Below are 19,156 nucleotides of genomic sequence, written 5' to 3'. Positions count from 1 at the left end.
CCATCTCCTGACGTCTTACTGAATGAAGTCTGAAGTGCACGCACAGTTGTGTTGCCTGCCGCAAGGAGTCTGTGAAGTGTTGTGGCAGCTGGCAGTCATTGCTGAATACAGACGTGCAAATATCCCCACTGCTCTAGGGGAACTCGTCTTTGTTGCATTTTTTCCATACCGCAATTAACAGAATAACATAAGGCTTGTTCCGCTGAAGAACTTGATGCCCACAAGTCCTTAAATAAGAATCTCCTAGCCGGCCGAAGTGGCCGTGCGGTTAAAGGCGCTGCAGTCTGCAAGACCGCTACGGTCGCAGGTTCGAATCCTGCCTCGGGCATGGATGTTTGTGATGTCCTTAGGTTAGTTAGGTTTAACTAGTTCTAAGTTCTAGGGGACTAAAGACCTCAGCAGTTGAGTCCCATAGTGCTCAGAGCCATTTGAAGAATCTCGTAGCGGGAGTAATGCATGAAAGGAAACAGACTGTTGGACAAAAGAATGGACAGCTCCCTGCTTTTTGCGTTTCCGATAGCGCCCACGATTAGAATCTGATCTCATATTATGCTTCAGAACCCTAAACTGTTATATTTTTTTGCTTCATACTAAAACAAAAGTTAAGATATGAGAAGAGGAAATGACTTATTTGCTTCTCAGGAACTTTAGTTTTTCGTGTTTATTTTCCAACTTCATACCAAAACAAGGGCGTTAATATGAGAAGAGGAAATGAAATATACGCTTCCAAGACATAATGTTTTCCTGTGTGCTACTACTGCATACATGAATTCTCTGCAGTTAATTTTTGTATGTTGGATAAATTTTTATATCACCTCACATTCCTTTGTGAGAAGGTTCCTATTTTCTTGGGATTCAAGTAGAGTGGACATTTCATCAGTGGTGAACATTCTGATGACTAATGACATGATCCCCGTTGCAATTGCTCCATGGCACCTAAGAGTAGAATCTCACGTTGGTTACTATAAGAACACACAGGCAGTGATATCCGCTCACTGCAGTCAGAGGCAAGGTGATTTCTTTCTGTTTATGGCGAAGCGTCTGCTGCAGTGTTCACGCTCCGCCAACACAAACAAATCGCGGCGGCATTGGGCACTGCTAATCGCTGCACTTGTCGCGAGCCTCGACAACAAGAGCGCACTGTCTCTGCTAACGATACTATGGAGTTAATACATCTTACTTAACGTAATATGCAGGACGTCGGTTGGGTAAAAACTCAGTTTGTAACTTCCCATCGTATTAAAATACTTTACAGTCATATTTGATGCAATATTTATTGTTGGTTGTCTCTCTAATGTTAATAGTATTGATTCAGATTGTGCGTGAACACGAAAACACACACACACAGACACACACACATACATACACACACACACACAAACACACACACACACACACAGTCATTGATTCCAGTGAGGGTGACAACTGCTGTGTGTTGAACAACACTTGCACCAGTCAGTTCCTCTGTTGGCGTCGAGTGGATGAGATTTTTCAATTACCTTGCATTACAAGAATTGTTAAGGAGGAGACTGAAAGAGGGAAATGGACTTTAATGCTAAAGAGCTGCGACGAAGCAAAGCTTGACCGATTGTCCACATGGGTTCAATGGAAGAATATACATTTAGTAACCAACCCACACACGATCATTACGTAAGATTTCTCGAAGGCGTAGGGGCTTTGATTTCATTAAGTCGTCGACAGTGTAGCGTGATGGTTTACTTCCCACCATACGTTTTCTACATTCGCCCAAAGGTCGCTTGCATTTGTAGGTCCACATGTCAATGACTTTGTTACCTCTGCGCACATATTCTCTATCTGGTTGATATTCGGTGATCGTGGAACAAACGGAAACAGCCCTGAAACCAATCTCGCACTGCTCTGCTGCGATGGATGGGGCTCTGCTCTTGTAAATAAACTGTTATCTAATTATTTCATATATTTGTCTTTAAATAACGTATTTGTAATAAGCAGATTGGATTATTATTTTCCACAGTGTTTAAGAATTCAGGCCCTGTCCTAGATAAGTGCCCTAGATTCAACTGTCCGATTAAGAATGTGTTTTACCCAGTCTGTCATATGATGAGCGTCGTAGTCGGATATCCACATTAAGACTGACAGGCTGAATCCGATTAGAACGATCTGGTATCGAAATGAAATTACAGAAATCGGATAATTTGAACGTCTGTATTGCAACAATGCTACGCACATAAATTCCAGTGATGGAGTAACAGGTAGCAACCGTCTAAGAAAAAGTGAGAAATATGTCTACTAGCAGCAATGTAACGTAATTATAACCCATACTTATGTGATGTAAATACTGAATCGAACAATACACATCTATTTCAGTGGTGGTAAGATACATTAAATCGGGTTTGCTGATGACATAATGACAATAATAATATTAATAATAATAATAAAAATCCCGTGTGGCCGATATGGGAAACCCTTCCCCATATGGGTGGTACCGAGGAAATCAAATACGTGGGGTGAACCCAATACTAACACAATCCTAAACGGGTACTCAATCCTCTGAACCCAAAATCCAGACACGTCTGAGTGACAATCACCGTCTGTTAGCTCAATGAGCTCGGCTGAAAATATTTGCTTCCGAAGGCTTTAACACCCTCTGGTCCTCTCCGGTCCTGGAATCACCCTTGCCAAACCAATGAAACACAAACAAACATGAACTGTGCAAGCGAAGTCAACTTTACCCGAGGTGGTACACAACCCGCCTGTCGACAGGCGGCAGTGGGATTTTCGGATTCGGGGGAGTCCAGGTTAGCACGGCAGAGAATATCGAAGATCTCTGGTAAATTTCCCTACAAGCAGAAAACATGCATTTGAAAACTAAACATCGATACATTGATCCAAACACGAAAACTAAATAATCTCACAAAAGAAATCGACCGACAAAAATTTCTCATCCTTGCTCTGCAAGAACCATGACTAATTGGCAATGAAATCTTGCATTACGGAAACCATTGCATCTTCATGAGCGAAATACAACAATAGGTAGCGAAAGGCGTACCAGTCTTCGGCATTGCATTTCTCGAACACAGATCTATCATCAACTCTGTCAAAGAAATCACGCCCATCAACAATCGACTTATGACTATGCTCATCCAGAGCCCCAGTAAAAGATACACACTCATCAATGCACGTGCCCCCACCGACATTGAAAATAAGAAAAACACCGAAAATGTCCAAATTTCTGGAACACACTCGAAAATACTATGAGCAAAATTCACCAAGAGACGTGAAAATACTAATGGGAGACTTCAGCTCTCTATTTGGGACAGAAAAAACCTGTAGAAAAATCATTGGTACAGATTCAACACACCGAAACGCTTAGACCAACGGCATACGTCTGACTGACATTTTCCAACAATTCAACCACAAAAGGATGTCTTCCCACTTTAGGAAAAAACCAGTTCCCAGGTAACAAACATGCTTAGCTACCAGGTACAAGCTGCTTTCGTTCGCCTTTCGAGACTCGCTGGAAGCCAGATTTTTAATTCTTTTGTAGCAGAGCTACAAGCAGGCAGATACAAACTCAATACGGGAATCGTAAGACAACGCTCGAGCAAAATTCGGCTTGTTACGTTCAGTGACCCTTAGTGTCAGAGCGACAACCTTACGGTACTGCCAAATTCATAATGCCAATTTTGTTTTCTGCCGACAATTTTTTGTTGTTGTGAATACACAATTTTATCCATGAAATGCCACATTTTCATAATACTTGCGAATGATACAGGAAATGAAGTAGAAACAGATCTTTTCGAAGTCAAAAGTCGGTAATATCCTACTAATTCGTGTTAAAATAGGCTCAGTCGTCTTACAGACGCTTAATGCTTCATTAAGATAGACTGCTGTCGTGATGTTTCTGTAGTAAGCTGAATTTAATTTGTATTAGTACAGTGAAAATTTTAATTGCATTTTCCATTAGTTTACTAAACGCAACAGTAATCATCAAAGAGAAATTAATCAGCAGCAGAATTTTGTTTCACGATGTCTAAAGCGATCTGACAATGCTAAAGTTGTTAACAAATTCTACGCCAGTAGAAACCTACTGGTTCTAACGATGTCATTAAACCAGAGTAGTTTTAAGAGCATTTTCGTCTAGAAATGAATTGTCTTGACGGTTGATCGATCAAGAGCGGGAATGGTAATTTTTACGAATATATGACGAGAGGGACAAGTGCTTGAGAGAGGACTTCCCTATCAATAGAAGCGCCTGAGAGACGACTTTCCTATCAATCTCCTGGATAGTTTTGTTTCTCAAATCAACAGAGTGCGTTATCATGCAGTAGCACAAGTGATGTAGTTTTGTTGCTCGATTTTCTCACACTGCGACTGAAATGTGTCTCAGTTGTTGGCAGCAAATTCCAGCTGTGTTGCACACACCCCTTGGGGCAGCATTCGTAGCCCAAAACACACTTTTGGAGCTATCAGATGTAAAATATTATGTTCACACTACTCTTTGCTCGAGTTTACGTCTTTTGGTGGGGCTCAGCCTTTGATTTCTTCTTAGGAAGTTAACGGTAAGTGCATCATAACACGTCACCAGTAACAGTACTGCCATAGGAATGCTCAATGAGCGACCTGATGACGTTCAATAATAGTCACTCCGTTGATTTTCGTTGTTTCGAATTAGAGCATGCAGTACTCCTACACCAGACTTCTGAACTTTGCCTGTTGAATGCAAATGTCGCATGATGGTGAAATGGTAATCTATCACATATATCAGCAGTCGAGACTTCCTTAATGTGGAAAATCATTCATGCCAGAACGATATTTGTTGAAACAAGAATATCTTTTTCTGGCGTATTTTCGCCCGCATCTCGTGGTCGTGCGGTAGCGTTCTCGCTTCCCACGCCCGGGTTCCCGGGTTCGATTCCCGGCGGGGTCAGGGATTTTCTCTGCCTCGTGATGGCTGGGTGTTGTGTGCTGTCCTTAGGTTAGTTAGGTTTAAGTAGTTCTAAGTTCTAGGGGACTGATGACCATAGATGTTAATTCCCATAGTGCTCAGAGCCATTTGAACCATTTGGCGTATTTTCCCAAAAGCCCTCGCTCCACACACAGTTCAAATCTTTCTAGCTGCCTCCTCTGCATTCACCCCTCTGTTATAACAAAAGTAAACGTTGTGTTGCAGATGTTACACCTTTTTCCACTTGCGACTCAATTTTACAATGCTTAACTGTAGTTCGTGATTTTCAAGCATGCAAAATCCAATGCTTAACTGCAAGATGATAACTAGAACTTCAAATTCGAAAATGACAGTAGATACATACACCGTCAGCGTGGCGCCGCGTTCACATGGGCGGCGTCGGATTTCAGGCGGCGGGTGGCGTCTGGCCGGTGGCCGATAGCCGGTAGCAGCTGCAGCGCGAGGAAACGCTCCAGCGTGAGCTGTTATGATCGCGACGCAGCCACGAGCTGTCCTGTGGAATTGTTTCTGGAATACTTGTTATTGCTGGTGGGTAGAATGTTAAGCGAATTATCTTTGATGTTCAATGAGGCTCATAACTTTAGACCGAAATGTGGAAAAAAAAAACAGTTGGAGGCGAACAAGCGCCTGCAAGTTTAGAATGAACGACGTTTTTCACTAGACCATGGGCTCACACAACCGAGAAAAATCTCGGAAGTAGACAACACTTCCTCCTAACGCTTCCGCATCTTACAGTGTTGCCAGATTGTGCAGATGGCCGGACTTAGAATTGTCAGGGGCGGTCAGTTTTATTGGCCACCTTAAGTGAACGACTCGGACTTAGTCTCTGTGGCGGCCGGCCGGCGGTCAGTTTTTTTGTCTAAGACTGTACATTATCTTCTGTTTTACACCTTAGACCAGATTGGCGGGCTCTGCTAGCTGGAACCATCTGCAATCGTGACTTTTGTAAGCTTAGTAATTTAGGGTAAAACGCCAATAAGACTATGTTAGACCGCTTGACGCAACTGAAAAAACATTGCCTTTGGGAAAAATTTCTGTCTATAAACATCAATAAATTATATTCATAGCGAGAGTAATTGGCTTTGGCAATCTTTATTTTGCTTGTGTGCTTGATAAGGCACTTCATTAGTCATTAGCCCTTCATAATGCATCCCAGTTTTTTGACAGAACTGCTACTCTCATTTTGGTTAGTTGAGGATAATCGTTACATTCAGTAGATTACCGGCATCTAATTAAATGCATGCAGTAATCTCCTATAGTCTTTCCAATGTTGTCCACTTAGGGTTACTTTGCTCTATTTGTGGTTTTTCATTCTGCCTGAGCAGGTTAAAAGCTGTGAGCCCCACGAAATGCTGCCATAATTCATGCTTCAACTAGGAATGTCTATAAAGGAAGCAGCACGCACGTGTCCCGTTACGGTACTGGATAACTCGGACACTAGAAGCGTCTCTTGCGGAAAGACATCCCTCACGACGCTGTAAAGGCGAACTCGACCATCAAGCATACAGCACCGCTAGATGAGGCAGCCCCAACCGCTGCGTAATCGACGCTTGCGCAGTTATTACGGCGGTCTAATTTTCTTTCCAGAGAAAGGGAGGGGACTCAAATTGCGTGGCTTTTACGATGGCGCGTATTCAGCGGGTTCATGTTTAGTGCAGGCGGACCGTCAATCCTGCTCCACTTAGAGGCACTTGCTGGTCCGCCACGCCCGCCCAGCGGCTCACAAATGATTTATGCGAACCGGAGGTCAGCGGGCGGCCGCGACCCGCCACGCGATACGGCTGCATAATTCCCGCACAACGAAACACAATCTTAATAATGCAGCCGCGCCGAGACGGGCCGGGCTCCGGCAGAGTGCGTAACAGGCGGCGCTTCCGGGCCGAGATTAAAACGTGAGGGGGACCGGACCGGTTTAATCACGCCCGCTCGCCGCAACTCAGCCATGCATGGCGGGTGGCGAAGCCACACGTCTACGTGAGTCGTGTCACCTGGCGTTAGGGACGGGAAAAACCGATCACTTACGCCCGATACCGGTATTTTAGTTCTGAATAGTCGGTAGTTTACGGTATTTATTTTGGTCTCGGTTATAACAGGTGCTTTATATTTTTTCTAATAACTGGGTATAATTATTATCAATTAGCCATAGTAGCAATACTGAAATTTTTCGTTTTCAAATAAACGCTTTTTTAAGAAAGAAATTTTTAATTGTACAATTTGCAGTGATTTGAAATATTGAAATATTATAGAAAATGGGAAAAGCGTTCAGTGGTGCTTTAACAACAATGCCGACAGAAATGAACAACAAAGGCATGGTTTAAGAATTGGTTCAACTTTACTGTGCCAATAATGTCTGTGTTGTCATGTGTTGTGACTTAATGCACATGTCTATTTGCAGTGAGCAATACTTACCCCCTCTGGCCAGTAGTGGGACAAAGTTTCTGTGCACATTGCAGGTTGCTTACATTAGGGGCAAGTATACATTCAGGGGCAAATCTGGTGTTCTCTTTTGATTGACAGGTCCTTAATCTATTGTTCTGCGAAGAGGATTATGACCCCCTGGCGATAATCCTTCATTTGTTTGGCAGATCCTCAGCCTATTGTTTCCCCATGCACCACATCCCCTCCTGCTCCCCCACCTCCCCCATCCCTCTGGGAACTCCTTTCGATGATACAAGCACACTTTTGATATCAATTGGATTTCCTAATTAATTAAATCGATAAATTAACTGCCCACTCTGGGAAATCTCCCTGCCCTCCTGCTCCCATCCTCTAACTGGAAATTGATGGGAAGAAGACGTAGTTGATTGGCCATTTGGCAGGAACTCGATTGCAGTCTGTAGAATATTGCTTACACAATTTAGACAATGTGTAGATATTGTTTATTTGAAATATTTCCGCAATACAAGGCGGTGTTTGGAGTATTTATTTAGTTAAAGAATTTGTCGGGACATTGACTGCCGTGTTTGCAATACTGTTTATTTAAACAGTATACAGGGTACAAGGTGATGTATGAAATATAGTTCATTTAAAGAATTTGTCAGTAAATCGATTGCAGTACGGAATATTTAAACAATATCGGCGCTTTTTTATTCAGATTGCACATGGAAACATTGAGTAGGCTTAGTTTATATTTGCTCTCAGAGTCAGATATGTTAAGGCTCCTATTATTTATTTTTCTCAGTTTTCAAAGAACACTGATGTCTCAGCACAGACGAGAAAATCAGAAAAATCACACATTTAAAAGTTCATGACATATTTCGAAACCCACTGTCACTTCCTGTAGATGGACAGATTGCTAGAATCTCAGTGGCAAACTAATTTCTACATATCCAGAAACATACAGCAGCCATATTGCACTGAGTGTTAAATCCTGCAAAAGTGGCCTACAGATCATGAATGGAATGAAGTGACTATAGTAGCCACCATCTGGGGTGTCCTGTGCATGTTTCATCATCAGGGCACCGCTACGAAGGTCACAACCACTCAGTATTCTAAGTACAGATGACATTACTAAATACCACCGACCATGGACCGCATATGGGCCTCCTTTGATCTTGCAGTCCCCAAACACAGCATCAAATGGTAGCATTCTGTTGCTCGGGAAATTCCAAACTCGCTTCCTGTGTCTGTCTTTCTCAAAAGTCACTCCCTGATTGTCTGTGTGAACCAACATCCAGAAACATGCAGACGGAGGTTTGCATCACTCCAAAGAATTCAGTGTTCCTGTTGGCTAATGCTGACGACAAAGGGAGAGGTGACGCAATTTCGATATCAAAAATAGTGTGAAATAAACCACTTGCACTACTCTATCAAATTAATTGTTTAACAATTTGCCGGAGCCAAACAGATCTCTTAAAAAACACTCACATCCACCTTATGGCGATCCTTCTTCGTAATAAAACACATTTCCATTGTTTGAGTTTCACACACAAACATTATGCAAATCAAGTAACGAAATTCCCACCACAAATAGATCGTAGTGCTAAATATATTCGACAATATCCACCACTGTTGGAGAGCACATACGCCCTAATCCACCACAACATACCACTAAACATATCTGATGGAAAAAACTCCTACCGATTACACAAACTAAAGATCGTGAGGCATGCGCTGTTCACCATCTACAGTTTAGCTCCCATCCATACCAACCGGAAGAGAGATCCATACTCATGCAAGCCATGCCCACTCGTGCCGAACACATGCATGCATGTAATGCAACTATCGGAACAAGAACTTGATCAGTCGGGAATCTGACGTCGCAATTGGGTTCTTAAAAGTACTATAGAATTCCTAAACTGGTTCTCTTCACTACATTCGGAAGGAGGGAGAAAGGTTCTACTGCATGACAGAACAGACAGCAGCAGATACCACTGCAGCACTAAGTCCACTGCGATGTATTGAGAAGCAATAAACACGACACATTTAAACCGCAATCCAGTCTATAGCAGTAGTTGTCATGGCTAGATGTTGGAGACAGCTGAAAACAGTTCCACATCCCGGACGTTCATGTCCTGAGGTCCACACTCATGCAGGCCATGCCCTTATGTGCCACTAGTGTCGACATAAAGAGGTCAATTAAGATTACTTCAAAATGGCTGTGAGCACTATGGGACTCAACTTCTAAGATCATCAGTCCCCTAGAACTTAGAACTACTTAAACCTAACTAACCTAAGGACATCACACACCTCCATGCCCGAGGCAGGATTCGAACCTGCGACCGTAGCGGTCGCGCGGTTCAAGACTGTAGCGCGTAGAACCGCTCGGCCACCCCCGCCGGCGTGAAAATTACTGCTGCGGCCGCAGCCGCAGTCGTGGATGCACGAGTATGACAGAATGCGCAACCCTGGCCATGGCGGGGATCCAGGGATGACTGGAACGATATGAATTTGCATTTTATCAATACATCCATCATTTTGCATCTTCTCTTACGCCACACACACACACGCGTCCGCTTCTGCCGCTCTCACCTAGCACACTGGTCACTTTGCCGGCCCTCCCCACTGCGGGCAACACCAGACAAGTCTGCGCATTCTTTGTACAGGTCACAGGTTGACCTAATCTGTTACTTCTGGTTGCCAGGTCCTCGTGACAGCTCTTTCAGGCAGTCGCAGATCACTGGAAAATAAGCAGCTGCAGCTTGGACATATACAGTAGTTCTAAACAGTTCCATCCGTCCATAGACCCACCAGTTTAAAAAGTTTGCTTTACCCAAACCGAGGCACCGATGTTGTTAGCCATACATCTCGAATTTCTCACGCAAAACGTAGATTCTTCCTGTTTATACGATTTATTTTTTAACCACCAACTTTCTCCTCTGAACACGAAAATATTTTATTGACACCGACCTACATAGGTAGAAACATCACCACGATAAAATAAGGGAAATCAGAGCTCGTACGGAGAGTTCTTTCCGCGCGCAATACGAGATTGGAATAATAGAGAATCGTGGAGGTGGTTCTATGAATCCTCTGCCAGGCACATAAATGTGATTTGCAGAATATCCATGTAGATCGGTACTTGTTATGAAAATCCTGTACGGGGCTATGGAATTGGCCATATTCCCTGTAAGTATTCTTCCATCAGGTAGAAAAACAGCTTTTCTTATCTATCAAACCCTGAGAATTTGTTTGTTTGTGTTTCTGTTGTCTTTGGTGTGTGTTTATGGCAAAATCGACACCCAATCCGAGAGAAGGACCACGTGAAGAGTAATAAGGAGAAGGTACCATATTAAAAGTCGATCGATAGGTAGTTAGACAGAGTAGGTAGATGGATGTAGATTGACAAGCATGATTGGGAGGAACTCATTTGATCCGGCTGGCTGTCTAAACGTGAGAGAAATTCTATTAGATTAAAATTACATAAGAGCATGAAAACATGTACGATTATACCACCACGACGTTGATGGGATTTTAGGACGTGTTAAATTATTAAAAACGCTATCATAGCACGCTCGAATCTATACATAAGTTTTCATAAAGAACTAGAGATCCATCTCCTGATCTATTCCTATTACTACAGGTAGTAAATAAATATAGAATTTCTTGTATCTCTTTGAATGATTTAGGCGACTGAGCCAAGGAATTTAGCTTTTATAAAAGAAAAACAAAACACTTTCATAAATAATTTGATGAGGAATAGTTTCAGTTAAGGTTTAATCGTGTTAATTTCTGATTTACTATGTATGTGCAAATTGTTTGTAGGCACCCAATATTTAGTTGGAGGTAATGTGCAGAAGGCCCAGCACATAGCTCTGGTGCGCGGATCTCACGCTCTCGAGACTAGAAGAAAACCACAGTAAGATGACCAGCAGCCACGAAAGCGAAAGTACGGGCTGACTGATCCACTCTCTGCATTACGAGACCACAGAGCAGAAAGCGAGTACTGCAAGGCAGCAGGGGCCCAAACTATCTGGCATGGGGAGTTGTGTCGTCCCTACAGAATAGTTTCCTGATGACCAGACAACAGCAAGTGCTACGATTCATCCATCGAAGCAGACGCAGCTGGTGGGGTTGGAGGTACGATATTCGTTGAAGGCAGAGATTGGACACTGAAAAAAAAAAAAAAACCCAAAAAAAAAAACAAAAAAAAACGATTCTGCAAACAGCAGTGAAAGTGAAGCAACAACATGAGCTGGCATCACGTGAAATGGAGATAAGCTAATCCACTCTGAAATCAGTGTTAACCCGATTTTTAGAGCCATACAGTCGACCAGGGGTCAAACAGCGCATCCAGTTAACCTGTTGCAGTACCACATGCCATTCCTATTTTCCTGCATCATATCCTTATGAGTACCTTGTATAACTATGCTCTTTATTAGTGCGTATAAGATGCAACAACCCATAGAGCATCTTTATCAATGGGCTAAAAGCAATGGCAGCCAACAAAAGAACCCCAGAGTGGAGTCGTACAATCCAATCGATGAAGAAGACGTATAAATATGCCAATGCAATGTCATACTGAGAACCTGACTCCTCAGTAACGAGCCTTGAGTAGGTCCACACCAGCTGTCACTAATGGATGAGATGTGAAAGAGATCAATAGCAACAGTAAAGGATTTCTCCTCATGAAGAAGCAAGGACAATGTCACGCCTTTTCACTCAGCAAGTTCGCGAACAGCAGGATGGCGTAATGATCTGGATCAGAAACAGAGTGCGAAAGTTTCGTTTTTCTGTGCAGCCACATACCATCCAACGACCATGACATGATGTACGCTAAGTAAAAAACGGCAACAGAAAAAAAGCGCACGGAAAATATGTCTCAGGCAGCGACCATAATTGCTTAAAACATGCTGTAACATACAATAAATAAGATTAAAAAACCCCCACTGATGATGGTGATATTTGTCACCGAAACTAGTTTCGGAGAATAAAGAAAAAAACGAATAACAAGGTGTTTTCCATCAAGGTGGACTCAATTTTCTGATATTAGTGTTTATAAGATTGGTAACTAATTCATAATATTTAGAAATGCACGCTAGTGCACTTCACATATTTTAAAAAGCGTGATTAACTGATAAAAGGGTCATAACTAGTAATCATAACTAAGCGGAGAGATAAAGTAATAAATGAAGAAGTAAAAAAAAAAAAGAAAGGAGATTAAGAAAGAGATCTTGTCAGAGGAAGGAACTGGTAAATAATCATTCAGATTTATTTAACCCTTGGGCCGTGTATTTATTTTCTATTTGTTCTTTGAGTTTTTTCTTTGTTTTTTTCAAGAACTATAATCATTATTTTAGGTATCTATTATTTAATAATTGATTATAGAGTTTTTGTTGAATGAGAACTTCTTAATTTGAATGGTTCTGTGGTTGTTATGTCTTTAATTTTGGATTGATTCTCTCTTATTTTTATGTCTTTTGTTATATATATTTCTTCGTCATTGAATGGAAAGAAGAAACTACACTTATTATGATGGATTCATGGTGATCTGTTTGCTCAGAGAGGAAAAATTAAACACACAGAAAAATATCAGAATGTGGAAGATGTAATGGAACCAATGGAAGGACTAGTGAGTTGAAGACAGTCTACATACTGTTTTACTGAGGCTCACCGCTGGCTTTCGCACCATACCTGTGCAGGGCTAATAACTAGTTATTTCCGACAGTATTAGGAAATAACAGTACGTAGAAAACGAAGCGATCGTACAGGGTCAACTACGATTCATTAGAAGAATAATGGGAAACTGCGCATGTTTATCAGCCCAGGATTTACATCTACATCTTGCACTCTGCAAGCCTCCTGACGGTGCGTGACGGTGGGTGCTTCCTATGTCTGTCTGAAGCCGCCGCCTTCCCTGTTCCACTGGGGAAAGGGAAGGGGTGCTACATGAGGTGCATCCGGCCGCACTCTATCTCGCAACTTCCGTCTTAAACTATAATAGTCGAACACTTACGCAGCAGCTGGATTTACGACATTTCTTAATCACGCAAACCTCCACATATCTTGCACGAAATTTGTAGCTGATGATTTTACAGGCATTAAATTATAAATTATAAGGTTCCAAACTCACAAGCAGGTAAGCGAGCATAAAATTGTGTAAGTAATATCAAAATCGGCATCACATTATAGAAGTCAGAAAATTGTACTGAAAACTGAGAGAATCGGAGTGAATGGCGAGTAGGAGCTGATAACGTCTAGGTACAAACATTCGGCGACCTCTGCAGTTCGAGAAGTCTGTCAGTCGACAGCTGCCGATTATGTTCTAGAGAAGCTATGTTGCTGAAAGAGGCATGATGGCAGCGCAGCATTACGGACTAGAGAGAGTTCTGTGGAAGTTTCGTTCCAGCTATTACGGTACTAGACTTGGTCTATCCTACTGTGGAACTATCATTTATTTCACGAACTAATCACGCCAGACGAGACGTGGAAACAACTGAGTATTAAGCACCAGTGGAGATCAGATGCAACTGCATGCTTGTGCTTTCAGTGAGAAACTTGAATTTTTTCAGGCATTGAGATCATTTGTACGCAGAAAGGCTGTTTCTAACCATCACTCTAAGAAATTTTCTTGGAGAATAACATATAGTTTTCCTGAAACTTAACTTGGTGGTCTGTGAGTTAGATACAGCGACAGAAATATGCGTTGACTCACACACTCACGGTTTCGATGGCATATGAATTTGGGAAAGAACCCAAAGACGAATGGGAGGCGATTTTCGTGTAACTCTCTGTTTAAAACACAGATTCATTCTGCCCAGAACATCCAATGAAACAACAATAGTTACCCTCCTTTTCTAAGCTTCGTCAGATCCTGAATACAATTTTTTTACCGCCTCTTCAGTTCTCTGCGAGTCCCTCACGCTTCTCATGTTCACATGTTCTTCCTTCCCGTAAGATCCATCTGTTTCGTCCTCCATACCGTATGTTCACCGATTGTACAATACAGCACATGCCATCATCACCTTGCTCGGAAACATGTGTACATACTCAGCCACTAATTAGCGCTCTGATGACTCGTAACGATGTTATCCAGTCCCATGGCACCACACATTTGTCTTAATAGACTCACTCTTGTAGCAGGCAAGTTTCTTGCTTATCGAGAGAGGTAAAGTAATTTCACTACAAGCCACAAGACCCAGCGAAAAGGAGACGGACATCCCGGTGTTCGTTTCGCTGATTCTGCTACTATTTCTTAGGAAACACTACCTATAGATTTGTTTCAATTTAAAAAGTCTTTTGAATGTAGCTATAAACGTCACACCGTTAATACCATCCCAGGACTGCTAAAGAGGTTTGTGGAAAGACAACAATCAAAATATTGGGACTGACAACTATAGCCTCGCTTCCTAAGATATGTAAAAAGTAAAGGAAAAGAAAAACAATGAAATTTAGAACAGCAAAGCTAGAAAATTATCAGTAAGTACACTCGTGGATGAGAGAATTTGAGTGGGGGTGGAACTTATCTCTACAATGGAGATTTGTGTCTATTGCAGATCAAATGAACGCTGTCAACAGATGTCATGTAGATGCAGTCAAATTAGGTGGGTACTTAATTTCAGTTTTTTATAGATGAAGTGATACCTACCTTTTATGAGATGTCTGCAAGGCAACCATAAATTTGCCGACTGTCAGTGGGGTTAACATTATGCCCTCGATGTCTGCTAAATCTCACGACCTTCTAGACTCAAGGACAGTCACAATGTTACCTGCAATCTTCGATCAGAAACACTCCTTTCGCTTTGACTGGTAACCAGCGCACCAAACACTGTGGAATGCTGAGATTGCTTGTTGAGCAAATGAAACCTAGACTACTGTTCCTCCTGCGACATACAATCTGCATTATTTTTTCAACGCAGCACCTGGAAGCCATTGGAAGTCTTCTGGTGTCTACAGACACAGGTGGAATCTGATGAACTGTTGAAGTGGAAAATATAAGAATAGTGAACAGCTAGTTTGTGGAAGTCTCCATGACTGATAGGGTAAGTCGTTTTTAATTAACAGAGAAATCATAAACAATGGTAAAATATAACAGACAATAAAGGATCGCTGAAAGCTACACATCAAGTTGTGGTCCCGTAACACATTAATTCTGTAAAGATACGGGATAACACTAACGTGGGAAGGAGATGACCAGTCTGTTACTTATTAGAGGCAAACATCTACATACACACCTGAGAATCATTCTTCTTTTTAGCTACAGACTACTATTTAAAAACAGGATACGACTCGGCCGTAAGAGACATAATGTGATACTTTTGCTGAACTCACCGTCATCGTAACATAGATTTGACTGATACAAGTGAACAAAACACGATAACGACAGAAAACAACATTTCACGGCCTAAATACCGACTTCCAGAGAATCGCGAAAAACTCCATCCATCCGTGAAGGCACACTTATTGTAGCCATCCGTCACACTGCGTCCCTCATCTCGCTCACACATTACCTCTCTGTAGTTGCTGCCTACTAGGCCACTCTCGTCTGTTCGAGAATCATTCGAGCAAATCAGGTCATTGTTAGGTGCTTAGGAGAGCGAAATACAAAATTCTTTAAATTTGGGAGTGACCAACATTATAATCTTTCCTGCAGCCGTACAAAATCTTCGTCAGAATCTATACCTAGTTCTCTCGTTCACCATCTCCACTCGTTCACGAGTGTTGCTTCGCATCCAAAAGAAGTGGATAAACTCGTTAGATTTTGAAACATTCAAGCATTACAAGACTTACAACTCTGTCTTCCTTGTCTTTTCCAGAAAGGTACTCGGCCGTAAGTAGAAGGGGAAGAGATGACCGGTGAATTTGAAACACACAAATTGAAGGCCGTGAGAGACACACGTTTTTCTGCCTCTTTCCAGTCCTGCGTTCCTCTCTCAACTCCAAAACTGGCTGTCTCTACTCAGTGGTGGAGAGGAATGTTCGTTAGAACTCGAAAGTGGCAATGATTCTCTCCATGGTGGTCCCACATTTAGTCACCTTCCACATTCAAAGACATGTTTCTCACTTCCAAAGCAACTCAATTGGAGGATAAAGATAATTGTTAACGTTTGCCGTCTTCCTGGCGCGAGGCGCGTCTTTGTCACTCTCAAAGTAACGTAAAGTTGCGGGGGTAGCAGAGGTTTTCGTTAACGTTTGAAAAACCTAACCATCGCTCCCGCCCTTACTGTGTTTTATCCTTCTCTGCTTGTAGCAACGCCCCACCATTACTAGTTATCGTACATGGAATACATATAATGCTACCGTCCTTGCTGGAAATGAGATTTAGGTTCCACAATCAACACTCGGAGAATCCGGTCCTCCTCCTGTCAGTGAATAACTGCAATGCACATCTGTATGTGCTAGTTTAAATCACTTGGGTTGGACACATTGTAACATTTCCCCTCTGAAAATGCTGCAGTTGTTCTTGTGTGATTACCACATGTCTAGCCCCCTGTTCAGATATCACCAACACACCACCTATCCTCACCGATACAGACTTCCCTATGGTTCCCCACTTCACCGGACAGCGGTGAATGGTGCATGCTTCCCCGCTACTGGGAACCTAACCAGCAGGTACAACCATGCCCGGTCAGTTCTCACCTCTGTTGATGTCATTTGGTAATAAAAGATAAACTCAGCTTACTGGGCGCCGAAATCAATCATAGGTCTCCCCTTGCACTGTCTGCAACGTCGACAAATATTGCGCTAGTGATAATAGGACAGGAGTCACCTGCCCATGTAGTGCAAGATGAATAGCTTCTGTAAGCTCGTCGTTATCATTCGTGCATCCCATATGCCGTCTGCTAACGATTGTGTCAGCATTGTCATAGTGACTCTTGCATCCAGCAAATCCATTCGTTCTTGCATGGTTTCCAGATTCGCAGTGTCCTCCGACGGCTTTGCATATTCCTCTCTCTCAGCTTCTGTTGTATACAGGTACTGTTCAATATTCCGATCTCCAAGCTTGCTATCTGCGTAGTATGGCGCTCTATCACCTACTCACTACCCTCTGCCAAATTCTTCACCACATCCAGCATATCGTTCAACTCCCTAATGTCGCTGGGATCTGCTGTTCCAAACACATTTTTCAAAATTCTTCTCCCGCCAGCCTCCATCCAACACGTCTTGTGGTGGCACAACCGCCACTGTTCCCGCAGTTTTTCATAAGACTTGTTCTACATGTTCATTCCCTAGAAACTTCACTGAGGACACCTCTACTCTTTGCTTCCCTACGAAGCCCAGAAAATACGTCTTCCAGCCTCCTAATTTCATTCCAGAATTCCCATGCACTGGAAACTAACCTCAGCATCCAGTGATGAATGGTAACTTGTTTGGCAAAAAGAACTCCCTCCTCCATGTGCTGTATCATTAGCGCCCCGCTTCACTCCAGGCCAAGAGGGCCAGTGCTGCCACAATTAGCATCCTTTCAGTCCTCACACTCGGTGTATGGCAACCTGAGGATAGTGACTACGATCATCCTCCCCCTTCCCTCAGATGGCTGCTGCCGCTGGTCAACACTCTCGTGCAAATAAAATCCACCCTGACATATAAAATACACCCATACCCGACGCCTTCCATACAATACCCTAAACATTCATGAATAAACGCAATAAGAATACCTCTGTCTCCTCCTAAACCACGAACTCTATTGTACCTCCTGAATGAGTCAATCCACATCCCCTTCTGCTGCTTGTTCTTTACATCTTACTCATCCCATGCTCTTGCTCTCCTGCGATCGACTCCATAGCACCTTGGAATGGTCTCAGGCGTCAAACTTGCACCATTTTCGAAATCATTGGCAGCTGCAGTCTAACTCTGACTGGTGATGTAGTTTCAGTCACTTGGTAATGTTCTTGGTACCTTGTGACGGATTTCCTAGTCTTGCCCCTCAGCATGTAAGGACTGGACAACATTATTCTCTTCCCCACTTTATAATATGATAAGCTCTCATGTGTACTGCAGCTTCCTCCTGTCTCACCAATGTCTTTGTGCTCACCTTTTGAACTTGTTTCCATCCTCCTCTCACAGTTCTCCTGAAATCATGGGCCGACTCTCTGTCCTTGCTACTTCTTGACTTAACCATATTAAATGGCGACGGCGTTTCTAAAAAATGGTTCAAATGGCTCTGAGCACTATAAGACTTAATATCTGAGGTCATCAGTCCCCTAGAACTTAGAACTACTTAAACCTAACTAACCTAAGGACATCACACACATCCATGCCCGAGGCAGGATTCGAACCTGCAACCGTAGCAGTCTCGTGGTTCCGGACTGAAGCGCCTAGAACCGCAGGGCCACCGCGGCCGGCTGCGTTTCTCTGCCGTATATTAACTCATATGGAGGTAATTGTCTATTAGTGTGGATCATTTAATTGTATGCTGACATGACAAATGAGAGATACTTCTCCTGGTCATTATAGTGTTAGTCCACATAGCAGCTTAAAATCATTGTGATCATATAATGCACTTGTTCTGTCCTACTATTTGACTGTGTGTGGAGTGGACTAGATCTGTTGCCTCACACACAACAGGTGATGTAGTTCCTTTAACAAGTCAGACATACAATTTGTCCCTTGATTTGTCATGATCTCCAGCACCCGATACTCAGGTATCAAACTGTTGACCATGGCTTGTGTGCCTGTCACTACTTAGATTTGGCACAACGTATGTTGTGCATACTGCACACAATATCTCACACATTGCGTCACATTTGCCATCTTTCCCAACTACTACTGTTTCTCAGCCACTATTGTTACAGTAGTACCCCGCTTCTAGCGACGATCTCAGCAACA

The sequence above is a fragment of the Schistocerca serialis genome, chromosome 6 (genome assembly GCF_023864345.2).
Source record: "Schistocerca serialis cubense isolate TAMUIC-IGC-003099 chromosome 6, iqSchSeri2.2, whole genome shotgun sequence".
NCBI classification, from domain to species: Eukaryota; Metazoa; Arthropoda; class Insecta; order Orthoptera; family Acrididae; genus Schistocerca; species Schistocerca serialis.
The sequence above is the reverse complement of the archived record's forward strand: the minus strand, read 5'-3'. Positions refer to the sequence as shown.